The 21,519-nt window shown below is 42.3% G+C and overlaps 1 protein-coding gene across 6 annotated transcripts in view; it reads right to left on the reverse strand.

Annotated features, from left to right (window-relative positions):
• Positions 1-21,519, reverse strand: part of SLC45A4 (solute carrier family 45 member 4) — a 136,303-nt gene that overhangs the window by 51,375 nt on the left and 63,409 nt on the right. The window contains exons 2-3 of one of the 6 annotated variants that reach the window (XM_030546422.1): positions 7,121-7,220; positions 381-476 (exon numbers count right to left, since the gene is read on the reverse strand). The exons of 2 other annotated variants lie outside the window; for them this stretch is intronic. The gene's annotated coding sequence lies outside the window, so the exon portion shown is untranslated. Of the gene's footprint in view, positions 1-380; positions 477-7,120; positions 7,221-18,387; positions 18,409-21,519 lie in introns of those variants that run through there. 3 more of the 6 variants (XM_030546423.1, XM_030546420.1, XM_030546426.1) reach the window with 3 other exon arrangements.

The raw sequence follows: 21,519 nt of genomic DNA on the forward strand, positions 1-21,519 counted from the left end.
AGGGAAAGTTTAAAAAAAGATTTCACAAGATAAGGAAACTGTTTACACTTGTTTCATTTAAATTAAGATGGCTAAAGGCAACATTTTTCTTCTGCACAGTAAAGTTTCAAAGCAGTAGTAAGTCAATGTTCAGCTGTAAACTTTTGAAACAACCATAACGTTTTGTTCAGAGTTATGAACAACTTCCATTCCCAAGGTGTTTGTACTATTCTACTGTAGTAAAAGGATTTTCATAATAGTGTCTAGGGCTCCAAAAATCTTACATTTCATGCAGGTTCCGTTTAACAAAGCAGTCTCTTCATTTTACTTTAAAATATACCAATAGTCATATTAAATCTCAGTTATACTTTTAGAAGCGATGAGTTTAGTTTACATTTTACCTGGTATTCAAGCAGTTTAGGCATTAAAACAGCTGGCTTCCCTTCCTCAAGCAGTGCAAGCAGAGAGGCATAGTAAATAGATGGCAGTGAAGATCCCTGTGGAAAACTATAATGTTATAAACAAGCCACATGGCATCTTAAATGTAAAGGAGGACAGAGTCAGTACATTATGCTAGCTTTGTAAAACATTTGACTCAGGAAAAACTAAACTATTCCTCCACCCTGCCATATGAGTTCACCAAGCTTTCTTTCTCTCTCTGTTTTTGTATCATCCCCAGCACCACAGTATCTCAGCTTGTTCCATATGGCAGGAGAAAATAGTGCGAACAATTCTACTACATTTATGTACTGCCGGCCTAGAGATAATCTTAACAAGCATGTATAAAGGTTGGGTAAAAAGCCACAAGACAATTTAGATACAAACAAATCTAAAGTGGTAAGATATGTACTGGGGAGGATGGACTGCTTACACAACAGCTCTTCTCCAACACCAATTTCTATGCATACTAGTATTTTACCTTGACCTTTAGTGAAATAGAGACAGTAACAACTACAAATTTAGTTAATATTTCAACAGAAATATTAAGTGAGCGTTATTTTATAACATTCTAGTGCAAGTTTTTTCACAAATATCCTGAGAAACATGAGAACTCTAGAAGGGTGGTAATCTTACAATTTAGTGTCAAGATTTTGACTAGACTAAAAAAAGTGAACCATTATTTGTGAAAAGTTTTTTCTATCTTTCACAGCTTTCTGGTCAAGCATTTACCACATCTTTTGATGCTGCCCAATGAATCATTATGGAGATTGCAAATGTCTATAAGCAGTAGGAAAAATAACTGGAAGCTGAGGGAGACGGTAGGAAAGAGGAAGAGTTATATTGGATCAGACTCAAGGCCCATCCAATCTGGTGGATTTTCTCCAATGGCTAGTATTAGATGCTAGAAAAGCGTAAAATGCTCAAACAATTACACACGAGTATGAATCAGGCAATCTCCAATGAACCCACATGCTGTGAAGCACAAATTATGCCAGGGGTGGCCAACCTGAACCTGAGAAGGAGCCAGAATTTACCAATGTACATTGCCAAAGAGCCACAGTAATACGTCAGCAGCATTCCACATCCCCCCCCCCAAATCAGCTCCCCTTCCCAAATCAGCACCTCACCCTCCCTACACGTCTCGACCAGCTGTTCCCTGGTGGGCAGGAGGCAGGGGACCAGCGAGAGCACAGCAGGCTCAGGGGAGGGGGCAGGGCCTGTGGCAGAGCCAGGGGCTGAGCAGCGAGCACGCCCTGGCACATTGGAGAGTTGGCGCCTGCAGCTCTAGCCCTGGAGTCGGTGCTTACACAAGAAGCCGCATATTAACTTCTGAACAGCTGCATGTGGCTCCGGAGCCACAGGTTGGCCATGCCTGTATTATGCTTTTTAAGAGAGGTAGCCCAATTACACTTCTCTTTAATGAGAGTTTCACAGATGCAGATCAGACCGCATCACATCAATCCCAAATTGGTGAATTCAGGGGAGCAAATAGTTACCACTATTTTCCTCCAGAAAATTCTAACATTGAACATTTTAAACATTTGTTCTCTGGAAGCAAAAAATAATGATGGATGCAGAAAGTGAGTTGTTCTACGAACAGTCTCAGAGAATACTAAAATCATCCTCCAGAGTTGAGGAGATTCCAACTTGCTTTTCAGATCCAGCTACAGTCTGCTGAGGAACTGTCCTTTCCTTGTAAGGCAGGACACTCTCCACTGATGCTTTGTATAGTTGGCTTCCAAAGAGGCTAGACTTTATCACAGTCTAAACATTTAGACTGCATTCTTTAAAAAGCAGTTTTACAAAACCTAATGAAAAGGTATTTTCTAAATTATTTTCCCAGGTGAATTAAATATTTACATGGACTGTTTACAGTCCAAACATTGCTGCATTATTGTGTGCAAGAGTGAAACTGCTAGTATATTTTCATTAGCCAAATTAAGTGAGAGGCTAAGTAAACTATTCGAACTGAGTATTTTAAAGATTAACCAACATTGTAGATAATCATAAGTAAGGACATTTGATAGCCTGACAAGTGCTCCTTTGTAAAAGGAAGTCATAGAATATCTATTGCTTCTCTCCATTTAAGAGGGGGGAAAAATGGAGATAATCTGGACTTCCTTCCACAATTCTAAGAATTTAAATTTTCAGACTACTTAAGTACACAAGTGAACTGGTATATGGTCTAACTTAAAGTTCATTGCTTAACAATGCAGAAATTCTGTAGAAGTTTAATAAAATGTTTTAAATAACCCCTCATCCAATGGTGCCCAAAGTAACTTATTTTATAAAGTGACACGTTCACTAAACTGCATGCCTGAACTCCTTAGCCAGAGAGGTGTTGTGCTTTTGGGATATATTGCTGGGTCTTTCTAACATTCAGGGACAATATTGTTATGATCTGCAAACACAAGGGGAGAAACAAAATACAATCGTTGAAGTCAACAACTTCCTCTATTGTCCTGTTTGAAATTTAAGGGTAAGGGATGCCAAAACACGTGACTTTGCTAATGCAGTAAACCCCAGCTAATGAAAACATGTTTACCATATATTTGCTAAGCACGAATAGTACTGCAGATCAAAGCTGTGGCTACAATTACTAGGACTATTCAGGTGCCAATTCCTTCCTCTATATTTTAAAAGCAATACTGAAGGTTAAAAATATGGAAACTCAAAAAGAATCCTTTAGTAACAGATACCTAGAGAATATAAACTAGTATGCAAGGAAGAGGCTCTCCAAAAGATACAAGTTCTAGCCATAGGAAAAATAGGATCACCCAAATAGTCCTTGAGATCTAATATGATGCTATAGTTAGCCTAACAACTTTCCTAAAAAGCCTTTAAGCTCTCTAGTCTATTAAATATAAAACAGAAAAACAGGGCCATTAGAATACAAGTGGAAGAGCAGCACGACGGTTCTAGAGTTGTGTTAGGGAGGGAAGACAGGCACTTAACCATGACTCCTCTGCAGCTATCATGATATTAAGAACTTCCTCCACTTCTCTCAACTAGGCCTGTTACTCAACAGGTTTAATTCTTTGGGTGGAGGGAAGAGGAACTTCTTCTGCTGGGCAAGGGGAGTTATCCTGCCCTTCCCCACCTCCCCAATCAGTCAATATTCTCTGTAGCTGAGAAAGGCAGAATTGAGCATCCCAGATTCTGGATTCTTAGATAAGGCCAGACAGAATGATTGCGATCATCAAGCCTGACTCCTGTGTAACATAGGACTTCCTTGAATTATTTGAACTAAAAAAGCATCCTCTAGAGAGGGTAGGGGGGGAGGAGGAGGAGGAAATAATCTAGTCTTTTGATTTTAAAAAAAAAGTTTCCAGTGATGGATTACCAATCACAGCCCTTGGTAAATTGTTCCAATGGTTCATTATACTCACCAGTTAAAAATTCACACCTTATTTCCCCATCTGAATTTGTCTAGCTTTAGTTCCAGCCATTGGGTCTTGTTATCTCTGTCACTGTAGAGCCCTGTTATCCAATTTCTACTCCCTATGTAGGTATTTATCAACTGTGATCAAGCCACCCCTCAACTTGTTCTTTGACAAACTAAATAGACAGACTCAAGGAGCTCAAATCACTGTGAGGCATGTTTTCCTGCCCTATAAACATTTGTGTGGCTCTTCTCTGAAGATTCTCCAGTTTATCAACATCCTTCTTTAATTGTTGATAGCAGAACCAGACACAGTATTCCAGAATTGGTGGCACCAGCACCAAATACAGAGGTAATATAGCCTATTTACTTTGACTGAAGATTCCTCTCATTATACATCCAAGAACAGCTCCATGCTGGGAGTTCATATTAAGCCAATTATCTGCCATGACCTTATGTCCTTTTCAGTCACTGATTTCCATCCTGTAAGTATGGCCTGCATTTTTAGTTCCAGATGGATACTTTAGATTTGGTCATATTAAAGACTATATAGTTTGTTTGCACCCAGTTTACCAAGCAATCCACAACACTGGACCACTGACCTGTCCTCTTAATTATTTACAAAAAGAACATGAGTACTTGTGGCACCTCAGAGACTAAAATTTATTTCAGCATAAGCTATCGTGAGCTACAGCTCACTTTTTCGGATGCATAGCATGGAACACACAGACAGGAGATATTTATACATACAGAGAACATGAAAAGGTGGAAGTATGCATACCAAACAGGAACAGTAGTCAATTTTATGAGCTATCATCAGCAGAAGGAAAAAACAAAAAACAAAAAACAAAAAAACTTTTGAAGTGATAATTGAGATGACCCATAGAAGGTGTGAGGAGAACTTAACATAGGGAAATAGATTCAATTAGTGTAATGACCCAACTATTCCCAGTCTGTTTAAACCTAAGTTAATTGTATCTAATTTGCATATTAATTTGAGTTCAGCAGTCGCTCTTTGGAGTCTGTTTTTGAAGTTTTTTTGTTGCAAAATTGCCACCTTCAAGTCTGTCACTGAGTGGTTAGAGAGGTTGAAGTGTTCTCCCACTGGTTTTTGAATGTTATGATTCCTGATGTCAGATGTGTTCATTTATTCTTTTGCATAGAGACTGTCCAGTCTGGCCAATGTACATGGCAGAATGGCATTGCTGGCACATGGCATATATCACGTTGGTTGCTGATGATAGCTCATCTCAATTGATTAGACTCTTCCTGTTGGTATGCATACTTCCACCTTTTCATGTTCTCTGTATGTATAAGTATCTCCTGTGTATGTTCCATTCTATGCATCTGAAGAAGTGAGCTGTAGCTCACGAAAGCTTATGCTGAAATAAATTTGTTAGTCTCTAAGGTGCCACAAGTACTCCTGTTCTTTTTGCGGATTCAGACTAACACGGCTGTTACTCTGAACCCTTAATTATTTACCACGCTCCGATTGCTGGATCATTTGCAGACATTAGCAGTGATGGTTTTATGTTTGTTTTCTTCCAGGTCATTAACATTTTTATGAAATAGGAATGGATTCTTGGTCTTATGGTACAAGACCACACTGGAAAACACCTGCTTGATGATGGTTCCCTGTTTACAGTTACCTATTAAATGGCTTAAAAACTGGCTGACACACCAAGTCAACATGGTACACTAAGACCATTCTAGTTTTTTTTTTTTTTTTAAATAAAATCAAAATGTCATGTGGTACTAAGTCAAATGCCTGAAAGGTAAACCTCCTATATTACCTTCATCAGACCTGTAATCTCAAAGATACATAATTGTTAACCAACATGGATTTATGGAAACTAGATCTTGTCAAACTAACATGATTGGGGGCTGGAGCACTGACTTTGAGGAGAGGCTGAGGGAACTGGGATTGTTTAGTCTGCAGAAGAGAAGAATAAGGGGGGATTTGATAGCTGCTTTTAACTACCTGAAAGGGGGTTCCAAAGAGGATGGAACTAGACTGTTCTCAGTGGTACCTGATGACAGAACAAGGAGTAATGGTTTCAAGTTGCAGTGGGGGAGGTGTAGGTTGGATATTAGGAAAAACTTTCACTCAGAGTGGTGAAGCACTGGAATGGGTTACCTAGGGAGGTGGTAGAATCTCCTTCCTTAGAGGTTTTTAAAGTCAGGCTTGACAAAAGCCCTAGCTGAGATGATTTAGTTGGGAATTGGTCCTGCTCTGAGCAGGGGGTTGGACTAGATGAGCTCCTGAGGTCCCTTCCAATCCCGATGTTCTATGATGATATATTACTCCCCCCTTAATACTATATTTAACTGAGTACCATATCAATTGATAGTCTTTTGTCCAGGACTGATCGGAAGCTCACAGGCCTATAGTACCTAGGTTGTCCCATTTACTCTTTTTAAATAGTGGCACAACATTAGCTTTCTTCCAGTGTTCCAAGCCTTGCTAAAAATCCCAACATTACTGACCCAGCAAGCTCCTCTTCCATCTTTTAAAACTCTTGGAATGCAAGTTAGCCAGACTTGCAGCTTTAATAATGTCTAGCTTTCGTAGCTACTGCACAACATCCTCCTAAGCTACTATGGATGGAAAGTGTTTCATTAAACACCTCATCTAGCTTTTTCTCCCAAATATAGAACAAAAAAGTATTTATTAAACACATCTGCCTTGTGTGCATTATTGCTAATCCTCTCATTTAGTAATGGACCAATATCCTTTTGCTCCTTACATAGTTAAAAATACTCATTGTCCTTGGCACTGATTAAATCATGCCTGTAGCTTGCAAACAAGGCTGCTGCTTGTATATTAGGCAGAGGCATGCTGTCTAAAAGGGAAGGGAGCTAGCCAACCTGGAGCAGGAACAGAGATATTCTGCAGTGTGAAGCAGGATAGCTAGGATGAACAGGCAGTCTAGGAAAGGAGGAACTTGGATGTTCCCCATAAAGGTAGATGAGGCAGCTTGGACAGAGTCTTGGCATGCACACATGGTGAGCTGGATTACGCTCTTCCTTCCTTCCTTCCCCACCACCAGACCTCTAATGTGATGTTCTGAGGCCACAATGTGAACATATCAGCTGCAGGGAGTCAGGATCTCAGAATTTCCCAACTAACCTCATCCTCAGTACTCTATACCATAATACTACTAGTTTTTAAACTAAACAAGCCACTAGCAACAATTTAACTTTGACATGCAACATAAGTGTGGGTTAGTGTTATGAGAACTTTAGCTTACTGAGTATCAGGAAATGCATTTAAAATAATAAGGTTGTAGATAAAAAAGTAATAAATACCCGCAATACCTAACTCTTATCTAGGTGCTTTTCATCTGCCAATCTCGAAGTGCTTTAAAAAAGGAGTTCAGGATCCTCCTCCTCCTCATTTTACACTGCAGGAATAGCACTGTGGAGAGGTAAAAAGATTAATTTCTTGGAGCATGCGTTTCTGCAGCATGCGTTTCTGATTTGTTAAGTTTTGTGGCTCTCCACTGTGTTGGATTTTTGAAGTGGCTCTTCAGCTGTTAAGTTGGTGGAATGCCACTGCAGTGAACAAATCCACACTCCTGCTTGATTTTAAATGAAGCTTTTCAGATGATTTAATAACAATGCTTCTCCTCCACACACAGACACTTTGAAAAGCCTCGCATTAGTGGCACAAACATTTCTTAAAAGATTTGACAGACAGAAAAGAGTAACAAAATGGCTACATTAGCACAGAAGGGGTTTTTTTCCCCCTCTGTTTTTTTGACTAGCAGGTTTTAGGTGGGAAGGCTATGACTGATACAGAGGCAGCAGTGAAAGATACAATTAGGGTGACTGGATGTGGAAGCTGCGGCATGTATATGATCCTGGAGGGAGTACCTGAAAAGAGTTTTGTCTGCATGAAGTGCTGCCTGATAGAAGAAAAGATCTGAGGCCTGGAGATGCAGGTGGAAACTCTGGTTGAGTTTAGAAGGGGGTTCGAGCAGATGATGGAGCAAAGACATGAGGAGGCTGAAGGGATAAGCTCAGACTTACAGATGGAAGCAGGACCTAAGAATTCTGAGGAGAGAGACTACTGGGTGAGGAAGGTGGACGGTGGAAGCATGTGACTAAGAGAACCAGGTGGAGGAAAAGATGGGCCAGCAAAGGAAAAACAGAACTCAGGAACAGATTTGCAGAGTTGGAAAATGAAGAAAGGGCACAGCAGGTGGTTGCTGAAGGAGAGTGGGCAAGGAAAAAAGAAAAAAAAAGAGAAGAGCTGCTAGTCCTACAGGAAGAGGGGAGGAGTCAATGGAGACAACACCAAATATGAGCCCCAGGAGGATACGGGAAGGGTTGCAGAGGACTGCAAGGGCAAATAGGAATTGGGAGGACTTGCAGCCAGTGGGAGCAGGGGATAGACTGGAGAATCACATTGTCACCAGGAAAAGGCAGGTCTACGTGATTGGGGATTCCTTAATGAGAAGAATAGACAGGCCTGTAACTAGAGCTGATCCAGAGAACAGAAGGGTGTGCTGTCTGCCAGGTGCTAAGATACGGGATGTGGACCTGAGGCTGAAAAGGATCCTAATGGGAGCGGGGAAGAATCTGTTGGTTGTCCTTCATGTAGGAAGGAATGATACTGCTAGATTCTCCCTTGATGCGTTCCAGCGAGACTATGCCAGACTGGGGAAGATGCTTAAGGAAATAGAGGCTCAGGTGATCTTCAGTGGGATTCTGCCGGTTCCTAGAGAAGGGCAACAAAAGATGTGACAAGATTATGGCGATCAACAGATGGCTCAGGCAGTGGTGCTATAAGGAGGGCTTTGGGATGTACGGCCACTGGGAAGCATTTATGGACAGAAGACTGTTCTCTTGGGATGGACTTCACCTGAGTAAGGAGGGAAATAGACTTCTAGGATAGAGGCTCGCCCAACTGATTAAGAAAGCTTTAAACTAGGAATTTGGGGGAAGATGGTTGGGAGATGTCCAGGTAAATCGCCACACTGAAATTTAACCTTGAGAGGGAAGAAAAAGTAAGAGAGGATACAGATGTGAGCAGAAGAATTGACATAAGGAGGAAGAGTAGTGTAGATACCAGTCTAATAGGTGATGCTGGTGGTAGAATGTCTGTGACTAACTGGGTAAAGAATGTCAGTAAAGCCAAATGGCAAAAATTTGCATGTCTGCACACTAATGCGAGGAGCCTAGGTAACAAAATGGAGGAACTAGAGCTACTGGTGCAGGAAGTGAAACTGGATATTATAAGGATAACAGAAACATGGTGGAATAGTAGTCATGACTGGAGTACAGGTATTGAAAGCTATGTGCTGTTTAGGAAAGACAGAAATAAAGGCAAAGGTGGTGGAGCAGCATAGTATATCAACGATGAGGTTAACTGTAAAGAAATAAGAAGTGATGGTATAGATAAGAGCGAGTCTGTCTGGGCAAAAATCACACTGGGAAAGAAAGTTATTATTAGAGCCTCCCCTGAGAGAGAGCTTGAGGTGTGCTATAGCCCGCCGGGATCTGTTTTGGATATGGAGAGAGACCTCTTCAATGTTTTTAATGAAGTAAACACTAATGGGAATTGTGTGATCATGGGAAACTAACTTCCCAGAGATATAGACTGGAGGACAAGTGCTAGTAACAATAATAGGGCTCAGATTTTTCTGGATGTGATAGCTGATGGATTTCTTCACCAAGTAGTTGAAGAACCAACAAGAAGGGATGCCATTTTAGATTTGGTTTTGGTGAGCACTTAGGATCTCAGAAGAAATGGTTGTAGGGGACAACCTTGGTTCGCGTGATCATGAGCTAATTCAATTCAAACTAGATGGAAGGATAAACAAAAACAGATCTGGGACTAGGATTTTTGACTTCAAGAGGGCTAACTTTAAAAAGAATTAAGGAAATTAGTTAGGGAAGTGGATTGGACTGAAGAACTTGTGGATCTAAAGACTGAGGAGGCCTGGAATTAGTTTCTGCAGCTTCAACTTAAAGTATCAGAAGCCTGCATCCCAAGAAAGGGGGAAAAAATCATAGGCAGGAGTTGCAGACCAAGCATCTCAGAGAGGTGATTAAGAAAAAGCAGAAAGCCTACAAGGAGTGGAAGATGGGCGGGATTAGCAAGGAAAGCTACCTTAGTGAGGTCAGAACATGTAGGGATAAAGTGAGAAAGGCTAAAAGCCATGTAGAGTTGGACCTTGCAAAGGGAATTAAAACCAATAGTAAAAAGGTTCTACAGCCATATAAATAAGAAAACAAAGAAGGAAGAAGTGGGACTGCTAAACACTGAGGATGGAATGGAGGTTAAGGATAACCTAGGCATGGCCCAATATCTAAATAAATACTTTGCCTCAGGTCTTTAATAAGGCTAAAGAGGAGCTTAGGGATAATGGAAGGATGACAAATGGGAATGAGGATATGGAGGTGGATATTACCACATCTGAGGTAGAAGCCAAACTTGAACAGCTTAATGGGACAAAATCAGAGGGCCCAGATAATCTTCACCCAAGAATATTAAAGGAATTGGCACATGAAATTGCAAGAATTTTTAATGAATCAGTAAACTCAGAGGTTGTACCGTATGACTGGAGAATTGCTAACATAGTTCCTATTTTTAAGAAAGCGAAAAAAGTGATCCGAGTAACTATAGGCCTGTTAGTTTGACATCTGTAGTATGTAAGGAAAAAATTTTGAAATAGTTAAAGACATTGAGGTCAATGGTAATTGGGACAAGTTACAACATGGTTTTACTAAAGGTAGATAGTGCCAAACCAACTTGATCTTCTTTGAGAAGGTAACAGATTATTTAGACAAAGGAAATGCAGTAGATCTAATTTACCTCGATTTCAGTAAGGCATTTGACAGTTCCACATGGGGAATTATTAGTTAAATTGGAAAAGATGGGGATCAATATGAAAATTGAAAGGTGGATAAGGAACTGGTTAAAGGGGAGACAACGGGTCATACTGAAGGGTGAAATGTCAGGCTGGAAGAAGGTTACTAGTGGAGTTCCTCAGGGATCAGTTTTGGGACCAATCTTATTTAACCTTATTACTGACCTTGTCACAAAAAGCGGGAATATGCTAATAAAGTTTGTGGATGACAAAGCTGGGAGGTATTACTAACACAGAGAAGGACCGGGATATCATACAGGAAGATCTGGATGACCTTGTGAACTGGAGTAATAGTAATAGGATGAAATTTAATAGTGAAAAGTGCAAGGTCATGCATTTAGGGATTAACAACAAGAATTTTAGTTATAAATTGGGGACACATCAGTTGGAAGTAAAAGGAGAAGGACCTTGGAGTATTGGTTGATCACAGGATGACTATGAGCCACCAATGTGATATGGCCATTAAAAAAGCTAATGCAGTTTTAGGATGCATCAGGCGAGGTATTTCCAGCAAAGATAAGGAGGTGTTAGTACCGTTATATAGGGCACTGGTGAGACCTCCTCTGGAATACTGTGTGCAGTTCTGGTCTCATGTTTAAGAAGGATGAATTCAAACTGGAATAGGTTCAGAGACGGGCTACTAGGATGATCCGAGGAATGGAAAACCTGTCCTATGAAAGGAGACTCAAAGAGCTTGGCTTACTTAGCCTAACCAAAAGAAGGTTGAGGGGGGATATGCTAGCTCTTTATAAATACATCAGAGGGATTAATATTAGGGAGGGAGAGGAATTATTTAAAAACTTAATACCAATGTGGAAACAAGAACAAATGGGTATAAACTGGACACTAGGAAGTTTGGACTCAGAATTAGACAAAGGTTTCTAACCATTAGAAGAGTGAAGTTCTGGAACAGCCTTCCAAGCGGAGCAGTGGGGGCAAAAGACATATCTGGTTTCAATACTAAGCTTGATAAGTTTATGGAAGGGATGGTATGATGGGATAGACTAATTTTGGCAATTGATCTTTGATTATCAGCAGGTAAGTATGCCCAGTGGTCTGTGATGGGATCTGAGTTACTGCAGAGAATTCTTTCCTGGGTGCTGGCCGGTGAGTCTTGCCCACATGCTCAGGGTTTAGCTGATCACCATATTTGGGGTCGGGAAGGAATTTTCCTCTGGGGCAGATTGGCAGAGGCCATGGAGGATTTTCGCCTTCCTCTGCAGCGTGGGGCATGGGTCACTTGCTGGAGGATTCTCTGCAGCTTGAGGTCTTCAAACCACAATTTGAAGACTTCAGTAACTCAGACGTAGGTTAGGGGTTTGTTATAGAAGTGGATGGGTAGGATTGGTAGCCTGCTTTTTGCTGGCAGCCAGACTAGATGATTATAATGGTCCCTTCTGACCTTAAAGTCTGAGTCTATAAACAGGGACTTCTCCTTAGGCATTAGTGACATTAGTTCTGCTAGGGGGCTGGCCTGTCGGTTTTGATTGTTTTAGCTGTACTAATCACTCATTCTGTGTGCAAAGTCCTTGAAAGGTTCTTCAATCCACTTCTCTGGGGGTCACATCTTTCATACTCCACCAAGGGCTGTCTTGCTTCTGCATTTGTACAGCACCTGGCATAATTGGTTCTTGATCTATGACTAGGGCTCCTAGATATACCAAAGCAGCAAAGAATCCTGTGGCACCTTATAGACTAACAGATGTTTTGGAGCATGAGCTTTCGTGGGTGAATACCCACTTCGTCAGATGGCATCTGACGTAGTGGGTATTCACCCACGAAAGCTCATGCTCCAAAACATCTGTTAGTCTATAAGGTGCCACAGGATTCTTTGCTGCTTTGGTATATCCAGACTAACATGGCTACCCCCTGATACTAGAAATATATAAAAGACATTTGTATTGTCTACTCCCCCCTCCCTGCATGGGCAGGAAGAAAGCTACTGTCTTACAGGAAACACTTTGGGTTATACTTTACAGTGAAAGAATGGGCTTTCCAGCTAGCCATTCATCACCCCGGTCACATTTTGAATAATGAACTGAAAGTGCAAAGTTCCTTATTGGGCAAATTAGCACAGACTGAATTGTGGTGCTGAAGAATTTTATCTTTAAGCATTGACATACTGTATGTCAGTGACGCCTCAAAACTGAAGATCCATTTCAAACCAAAGGCATCACAGAGCCACAATATCATTCCAAGGCTGACATTGTGCTGCTTGTTGTGACATTCTGTCTTCTTGTCTTAATGTTTCCATGCATCATGCAATGAAAATCCCAGCAAGAAGAAAGCACTATTAGGACATCGTGATGCAGTTTTGTGACCCTGAATTTATTCAACAGTATTTCTCTACTCCTCTTTCCCATGTAGACGGTGGGAGATGCTACGTTCCCTTCTCCAAAAAAAGGAGAACTAAAAGACAGCTATCCAAAAATCTCTATGCTAGAGAAAGCCTAGGGACTCAAGAATTTTTGTTCAATACTCGAAAAGCCTAGCTGGAGTCTGCAAGCATGGGAAGCACTCTTGGGATCAAAGCCTTGCTCAGATAACAGATCAGCAGACTTCAAGAGCCACAGAAGGAGGGCACCTGAAAACTATTACTGCATATAGAGCACTATTTGAAAGAACTGCCTCTTTCACAGCCTATATAATAAGGCCAAGATGGTACATTTTTCAGAGCAGCCTCTTCCTTCCTTTTATTATAAAATAAAATAGAGAGAGGAGGTAGTGCTCTGTTCTTAACTCAGTGAAGGTCAAAAACTATAAAAAGGATTTAAAAAAAGAACTAGATAAGTTAATGGAGAATTGGTCCATCAATGGCTATGAGGCAGGATTGTCAGGGATGCAATACCATGCTCTAAGTGTTCCTGGTGGCAGTTTGCCAGAAGTGGATAACGGGATGGACTGATGATTGCCTGTAGCGTTTATTCCCTCTGAAGCACCTGGCATTGGCCATTGTCAGAAGACAGGCTACCGGGCTAGATGGACCATTGGTCTGACCCAGTATGGCCGTCTTATGTTAACTCCATCAAAACCTCAATGTTCTTTCTTAGGTAGCAGTTCTCTAGGTATTTCATGGGGAAGACCACTTTATAAAAGGAAAAATTTCACCAAGACTCCAACATGTGATTCTACAAAGTAAATTTGAGACACACATTAAATGGTGAGCACATATCAACCTAGAAATTTATTTCACAGCCAGGTTATCCCAAAACCAAGCACTACAAACGCATGAAATTCAGAGCTAAGTTTAAACCTGAAAAACTCAAAACATGTTAAGATATGAAAATACAATTAGGCACCCAAAACAACCTTAACTCTGCACTGTAGCAATGCCATGCAATAACCATATAAAGAGCACATTAAAATTTGTGTGCAACGTTACTGAAAACTGACTGAAAGAATCTCCTCTCCATTTTCTCCCCGTAAGAACACTACAGGTCAGAATTAAGGTGATTTTCAGGCACCTCAGCTACATTTTCCCAACATGCTGGTGGTTTGGGTGGCAGGGATTGTCGTGGCCCTCAGAATCTGTATGCCCAGGGTGACTTCTACCAGCAGCATTGAGGGAAGGGGTGGGGTGGCCTTCCTGTGTTCCTTCGTGGCTGCAACACCACTCTCCTCCCGAGCTGCCTCAGACAAAGACTAATTTGGTAGGCTTAATACTGGTCCCTGGTCTCAAAGCAACATCCATGTTGCTGGGGGTAAGGGCATTGTCCACCTGTCACTTGTGCTCCTGACGCGGGTTTCCCCACAAGTTGCAGCACAGGGCCTGTTGCCCAAGCTGCTAGGTCATACTCACCCTGGCTGGAACAACAAACCAGTTAGTTGAACAGCTAGGCATCCCGATTATGTTCTGGCTTGCACTTGTGTTAAATAGCAACCTTGCACAAGACCCAGAGTATGCACTGACAAAGACTGCCTTGTGGTTTGTATGCCTTACAGTTGAAAGCTTGGCCTTCAGCACATCCTCTGCACCTGCAGAGAGGCTATAGCAGATTAGAAGGCAGAAACAGAACACACGACATCTTCAATGAGATAATGAATGCCTCCAGGACAGATGACTGCAGGATTTCATTTTCAGAAAAACTGGACATGGGGATGCTCTCCTGCTCTTAGGAGCTTGAGCGTGCCACACAGGATGAGATGCCATGGATCATGATGGACCAGAGACGTTGAAGCATCTGGTTGAACTTCAAGAGAAACAGCTTGAGGCTAGACTCCCTCTGCAGTCCCTACACAGTGGCCTGCAAGCATCACCCTGTTCCCAATCCCCCTTCCCCAGATCTTCCAGGACTTGGGTACCAAGAACAAAAGGCAGCCATTCCAAAACCTTTGATGGACAAGACTTCTATGCTTTCATAGACAAACTGACTGTTTCTCCCCTCCCAGTTCTCTCACACTGTTTGCCCAAGGTTAAATTCAATTATTTTCCTGTTCTTTATGTTTGTGTCATAAAAGTCAACACTGCGAGAATGAAATGCTCTATTTATTCCAAGCACGAGGGCTTGGGGGAAGGGGAGGTACAGGGAAACTGAGGCAGAGGGGATGGCATGGGAAGGCACAATGCAGATAAGCGACACACATTACTGTGGCTCATTACTGAAGCCTCCCAGAAATGCAGAGCTCCTTGCTGGGATATTGCCCTGGTATCTGGCTGCTCAAAACTAACTGCCAACCTATCTGCTTTCTTGCCCCATCCCTGCAGACACTTTTTCCTTGGTCTCAGATATTATAGCGCATGCAGCGAGAACAATGGAGATATTGCTTTCACTGAGGTCTAACCTACTAAGCAACCTGCACCAGTGACCCTTTAAATGTCCAAAGGCACATTTCACCACCATTCTGCACTTGCTCAGCCTACTGTTGAACTGCTCCTTCCTGCTGTGCAGGTGGCTGGTGCACAGCTTCATGAGCCATGGGAGCCAGGGGTTGGCTGGGTCTCCCAGGATCACTATTGGCATTTTAACATCAATGGTTATTTTACAGTCTGGAAAGAAAGTCTGATTCTGCTTTCTGAATAGACCTGTGTTCCTAAAGATGTGCGCATCATGCACCTTTGACCATCCTACATTGATGCCCTGTGATCTACCAGCTCTTGCAACACCATTGAAAAGTATCCATCACTATTTATGTACTCCTTGGCAAGATGGTCTGGTACCAAGATAGGGATATGCATGCCATCTATCGCCCTGCGGAAGTTAGGGAACCACAGCATGACAAAACCATCCACTATGTCCTGCATGTTGCCCAGAGTCACTACCCTTCTTTGGGGAAGTTGATTAATGGCCCTCCACACTCTGATCACAACAGCTCCTACAGTGCATTTACAAACTCCAAATCGATTCCCCACAGACCGGTAGCAGTCTGGCATTGCAAGCTTCCACAGAGCTATTGCCACTTGCTTCTCCACTATCAGAGCAGGACTCATTTTAGTGGTGCTGTGCTTCAGGCCTGGGAAAGCTCTGCACAAAGTTCCTGGAAATTGGCCTTTCACATTCAGAAGTTCTGCAGTCACTGATCGTCATCACATAGTTACATAATGATGCAATCCCACTACTCAGTGCTGGTTTCCCAGGACCAGAAACAGGGCTCCACCATATTTAGCTGCTGTACACCTGCCAGCAGCAACTGGGAATTGTTTCACTCCATGGCTTACTCAAGCAGTCCTGCTGTGACATAATGATCTGCATGGTGGCTCCTGTATCAGGTCTGGAAATACTGCAGGATAAGACAAAGTGTTTGTAATAAGAACAGCCATATTGTGTCAGACCAAAGGTCCATCTAGCCCAGTATCCTGGCCACTATTAGAGGACAATGCCAAGTACCCCAGAAAGAATGAACAGAACAGGTAATCAAGTGAACCATCCTCTGTTACTCATTCCCAGCTTCTGGCAAACAGGCTAGAGACACCATCCATGCCCATCCCAGCTCACAATAGTGCATAGCTGAGCAGGGTCCATGCTTCCTGGGCTATAGCATATGCATGGCTAAGCCAGGGTGTCAAAAAAAAAAGGTGCAAAAAAAAATGGGTTGTTTGCCACTGATCTCAAGGGAGGGAGGAAACTACATCATTGGAGGTTGAAGCCATGTTCCCATTCCCTCCTGCAACAATGTTTTGGTCCCATGAGGCACTGCAAGCCCATCTCAAACCACCTTGAAGCTAGTTGCACTTCTGTGCGCATCCATGCAAGCACTGCCAGTGAGATTGAACTGACCGACTTAATCGATGTGGTGGTTGGATGTCAACTTGAATTGACAACTTTGCAGTGTAGACATGCCCTCTGTGTACAATGGAAGCAATACAGTAATGCCCCAGGGCCTGTGAAGCACTGATGCCCATACTCTGACCATGGAACCTTTGAAGAGTAGTGAGAGCTGGGCCATGTAACCTACCAAGAGATCTCATAGGACACATTACCAACAGAACTGCTGCATACAAATTAGCTTTAAAAGGATGGTGCTCCCTTGAGTTATTTTTGAAGTAGCAATGACCCCACGCAAGAGTAATCTAAGCTGTTTACTTGAGCCTGTCAGGGATAGGGATAGGGATAAAACAGGTTAGCTGCTACCTAATTTATTCAAAACATAGCAAAAAACAAGATTTCAATTAATGTTCTTTATAAGGAAAGTTTGAGATTATTCTGCTACTAAAATTTGGTGCAAAGGCTGACATGCTAAATTAATAAAAGGGATGCAGTTTCTAATTTTAATAGGATTTACTTGTAAATTCTCAGAAAAAAGACTCTCTGCATGCAAAGTAAGTATTGTAAATTTAAATAGGGGAGCGGGGGGTGTCTAAAGAAGGATGTGGTAGGAAGTACAGGAGCTGAAAGATTACATACTATAAAAGATTAGACTCTTCATTCAAGTCCTCTCCCCCACTATAAGTGGGGATAGCAACTGTGTCCAGGCCTCCATTTCTTCCTATACCTCACATGAGAATTTTGAGGTAGGCAGGTAAAGTCTTTTTGTAGGAAACTTTGTACTGGAAAGTATTGTTGTTACACTAGATATCTGCATTTTCGATGTATGTACCTGAGCCTCCTAGCTCATCCAGGCTTGTGGGTTTTATTGGTTTGTAACCACCAGATTCAGGAGACTACCCTTGTCAAGGTTCTTCCCCTCCACTTTGAACTTTAGCATCCAAAAAGTGGGGACCTGCATGAACTCCTAAGCTAGGAATTAAACTTAATCTGATAACGCTGCCAGTAGCCAAAATATAGTGTTTGGCACACTGTTCCCCCAAAACCTTCCCTGGGGAACCCAAGACCCCTTGGGTCTTAAAACAAGGAGAAATAAACCATTCCCTCTCCCAGACTTTCCCCTCCCTGGGTTATCCTGAGAGGCTACATTGTTTTAAGATCCAAGGAGTTTGGATCAAAGAGGAATTAACCTTCCCCCCCACCAATCCCTGGTGAGTTCAGACCCAATCCCCTTGGGTCTTAAACAAGGGAAAAAAATAAAACAAAATCAGTCAGGTTCTTAAAAAAGAAAGCTTTTAATAAAAAAGTAAAAATTATCTCTGTAAAAGCAGGATGTAAAATGCTTACAGGGTATTCAGATTCATATAGACTAGAGGGACTTCCCCTCTCCCTAGCCTGAGATTCAAAGTTACAGCAAACAGAGGTAAAAACCCTTCCAGCAAAATACACATTTACAAGTTAAGACATACATAAGACTAATCCGCCTTTTCTAGCCAGTACTTACTATTTTGAAACACGAGACTGATTCAGAAAGATTGGAGAAAACCCAGGTGCATGTCTGGTCCCTCTTAGCCCCAAGAGCGAACAAAACAAACAGCACAAACAAAGACTTCTGTCCACCAAGATTTGAAAGTATCTTGTCCCCCAACTGGTCCTCTGGTCAGGTGTCAGCCAGGTTCACTGAGCTTCTTAACCCTTTACAGGTAAAAGAGACATTAGCCCTTAACTATCTGTTTATGAAAACCCTGCAGAAGGATGAGTCTCCTCTTCCATTTAACAGAGTCACTGTCAGTTAAGTAACTGATATTACAGGTCATCTCAGCTAAAGTAACTTGCATAACAAAACAGACATGCATTGCTTCTCTTCCTCCCCCAGCAGATGGCTGCATGCTTTAAGAGCAGTTCTCAAACTTTAGCAAGCTGAGGACCTGATTTAAAAATTGTCGTGGCCCCCCCCCCCAAAAACTCCCCATTCAGCCCCTACTTCACCCATTCCCCCAAGGTCTCACCCCCACCCCTTTCTGCCCCCTCCCTCCTAGCACTGCCTGCATGCCAGGGAGGAGTTAATTAGTGGAGTTCACAGACCCCCTGAAGTACCCTCATGGGCCCCCTGGGGGTCCACACACCCCAGTTTGAGAAACACTACATTAAAGGACAAATTTAAGTATAACTCCTCACTTAAAGTCATCCTGGTTAATGTTGTTCTGTTGCTGATCAATTAGGGAACATGCTTGTTTAAAGTTGTGTAATGCTCCCTTTTAACATCGTTTGGCAGCCACCTGCTCTCTCTACTGCTTGCATGATTTCAGCTATTTAAATTTGAAGTTTCATGGCTGTGTAATTGTAGGGGTCCTGTCCCAAAAAGTTGGGGTCCACAAGGTTATTGTGGGTGCGAGGGGATGTCGTGGTACTGCTACCCTTACTTCTGTACTGCTGCTGGTAACAGCCCTGTCTTTGGAGCAGGGTAGCTGAAGAATGGCAGCTGCTGGCTGGGAGACCAGCTCTGAAGGCAGATCCGCCACCAGGAGCCGAACAGAAGTATGGATGGCATGGTACGGTATTGCCACCCTTACTTCTGTCCTGCTGCCTGCAGAGCTGGGCCCTCAGTAAGCAGCTGCCACTCTCCAGCTGGCCAGATCCAAGGCAGCAGCGCAGAAGTATGGGTGGTATGGTATTGCCCAGACAGTCATCACTCTCCAGCCACCCCAACTCTGAAGGCAGTGCAGAAGTAAGGGCGGCAAAACCACAACCCCCTAAAATAACCTTTTATGACCTCCAGCAACTGTCTTTTGGGTCAGGACCCTCAATTTGAGAAATGCTGGTTTCTCCCGTGAAATTTGCATAGTACGAGCATACAAGAGACCAGATTTCACCATCTGATGTGTTTTTCACGGCAGTGAATTTGGTAGAGCCCTATTTATAGCTTAGGCAGCACAATTACTGCCTACTGTTTACTACAGTGATGAAGTCAGCTTAAACAATCACCACCACCCCCCAAACTTAGTCTTTTACAAAACTAGAATCCATGCCCCCCCGCCCATATTTGGCGCAGTAGTATGAACAGAGAGGGCTTTTAGTTTGAAAAAAGAGCACGCTATCTCCCCTGCGTGCACACACACACCCCCGTCCTGCCATATAAGGGGGAAGCTATTGCTGGCTCAGGGTTTCTTATTAAAATGAGGTCATTCCCTCCTACCACCACTTAGCAAGGGTCTCATCGGAGTGGCCCTGTTCCATATAATCTCAGAGAAAAGGAAATGGGAATATTTAGTTAGTGGTCCAGCTCTGAAATTTAAATGTAACTGTGTATACACACACTTTTAATCTGACTGCAGATACAAAACAGGTTAAAATGCTGTCCCACTTATTTGTTAATAAGGCATATGAAAACATCACTGGTAAAGGGTACAATAAGAAATGTACTTAATATGCTTCCATAACAAGACTACGTTCTAAAACTTCAGGCCCTAACATTTAATCTGTAGTCCTCAGATGATCAAAAAAATCAAAAGTGTTTTGTTCTGAGTACAAGATGACTAGAGGATCCTAAACGTTTGACACTAAGTCATAAATAAGATTTCTACACATGATGGTTTGTAGCCAAGTTGATATTTCTTTAAAGAAAAAGTCTGTAAAAGGAAAACGTGTTCCAGCATCAATTCCACTGACAACTGCAGTGCATAAAAACTCTGCAGTACCACATAACTGACCCAATTTCAAAATAGCAGTCGATGTATGATGTCTAAGTAATGAAGTCCAAAGAAATAAGACTGAGAGCAAAATTCATAATTGTACAGTGCATCCAGAAGCTAGTTTTAAGCCTTTATGAAAGTGATTCTTCATCAAAAAACTCATTTTTGCCAGGATGACTTGCGTACTCATGTCAGTTTGTAGAATGTTAGTTGTTTCCTAACCTTCCATGAGGAAAGAAATTGAAGACATCTGCCTCCAGGAGTCTTCATCCACTTCTATAGGTGACTTTTTATATCCTCTGCATCACACACCCAATTCTTGAAGTCAGCAAGGTCTCTTGTAAAAAAAGTCATCCACACTACTCCTTAAGGTCAGAGGCAGAGCTGTTAAATAACCCAGAGGCAGAGCTGTTAAATAACCCAAGTCTTTTACTCCTACCCCAGGAGGCAGGCATGCTGCTTCTGCTACTTTCCTGACAGCACAGGCTCAGAGTGAAAAATATGGAAAACCATGATCCCTTCCAAAACAGTGTGGAGCACTATAACCAGGTGACCAGGCTGGCCCAAAGCCTGGGTCATGTTCTCCTGAGAATTTACCCCAGGAACAGAGGAAGCTATGAAGGAAACTGTCACCTTGAGGAATCTGCTCCAACCTCCACAGGAAAAGATATTAATTCCCCACCAGAGCACAAGATTTTAACTACATGACCACATGACGTGTAGGCTACTTGGTGGTGACCATCAGATCCTCCATGAGGTTTCCTGGCTGTGCTGTTGTGGGAAAGCAGTAATCTCCCCATGAGTCATGCTGCCACTGTTCTCTCCCTCACCTTATTCTACTAGGAAAGGCAGGGAAGGACAGTTAATTAACTTACAATTGCTAATGCAAAACAGTTTTAATTATGTAGATTTACCAAAGGGAATCCTGCTAGTAACTGACAGCA

Source organism: Gopherus evgoodei, unplaced genomic scaffold (assembly GCF_007399415.2).
Source record: "Gopherus evgoodei ecotype Sinaloan lineage unplaced genomic scaffold, rGopEvg1_v1.p scaffold_44_arrow_ctg1, whole genome shotgun sequence".
NCBI lineage: Eukaryota > Metazoa > Chordata > Testudines > Testudinidae > Gopherus > Gopherus evgoodei.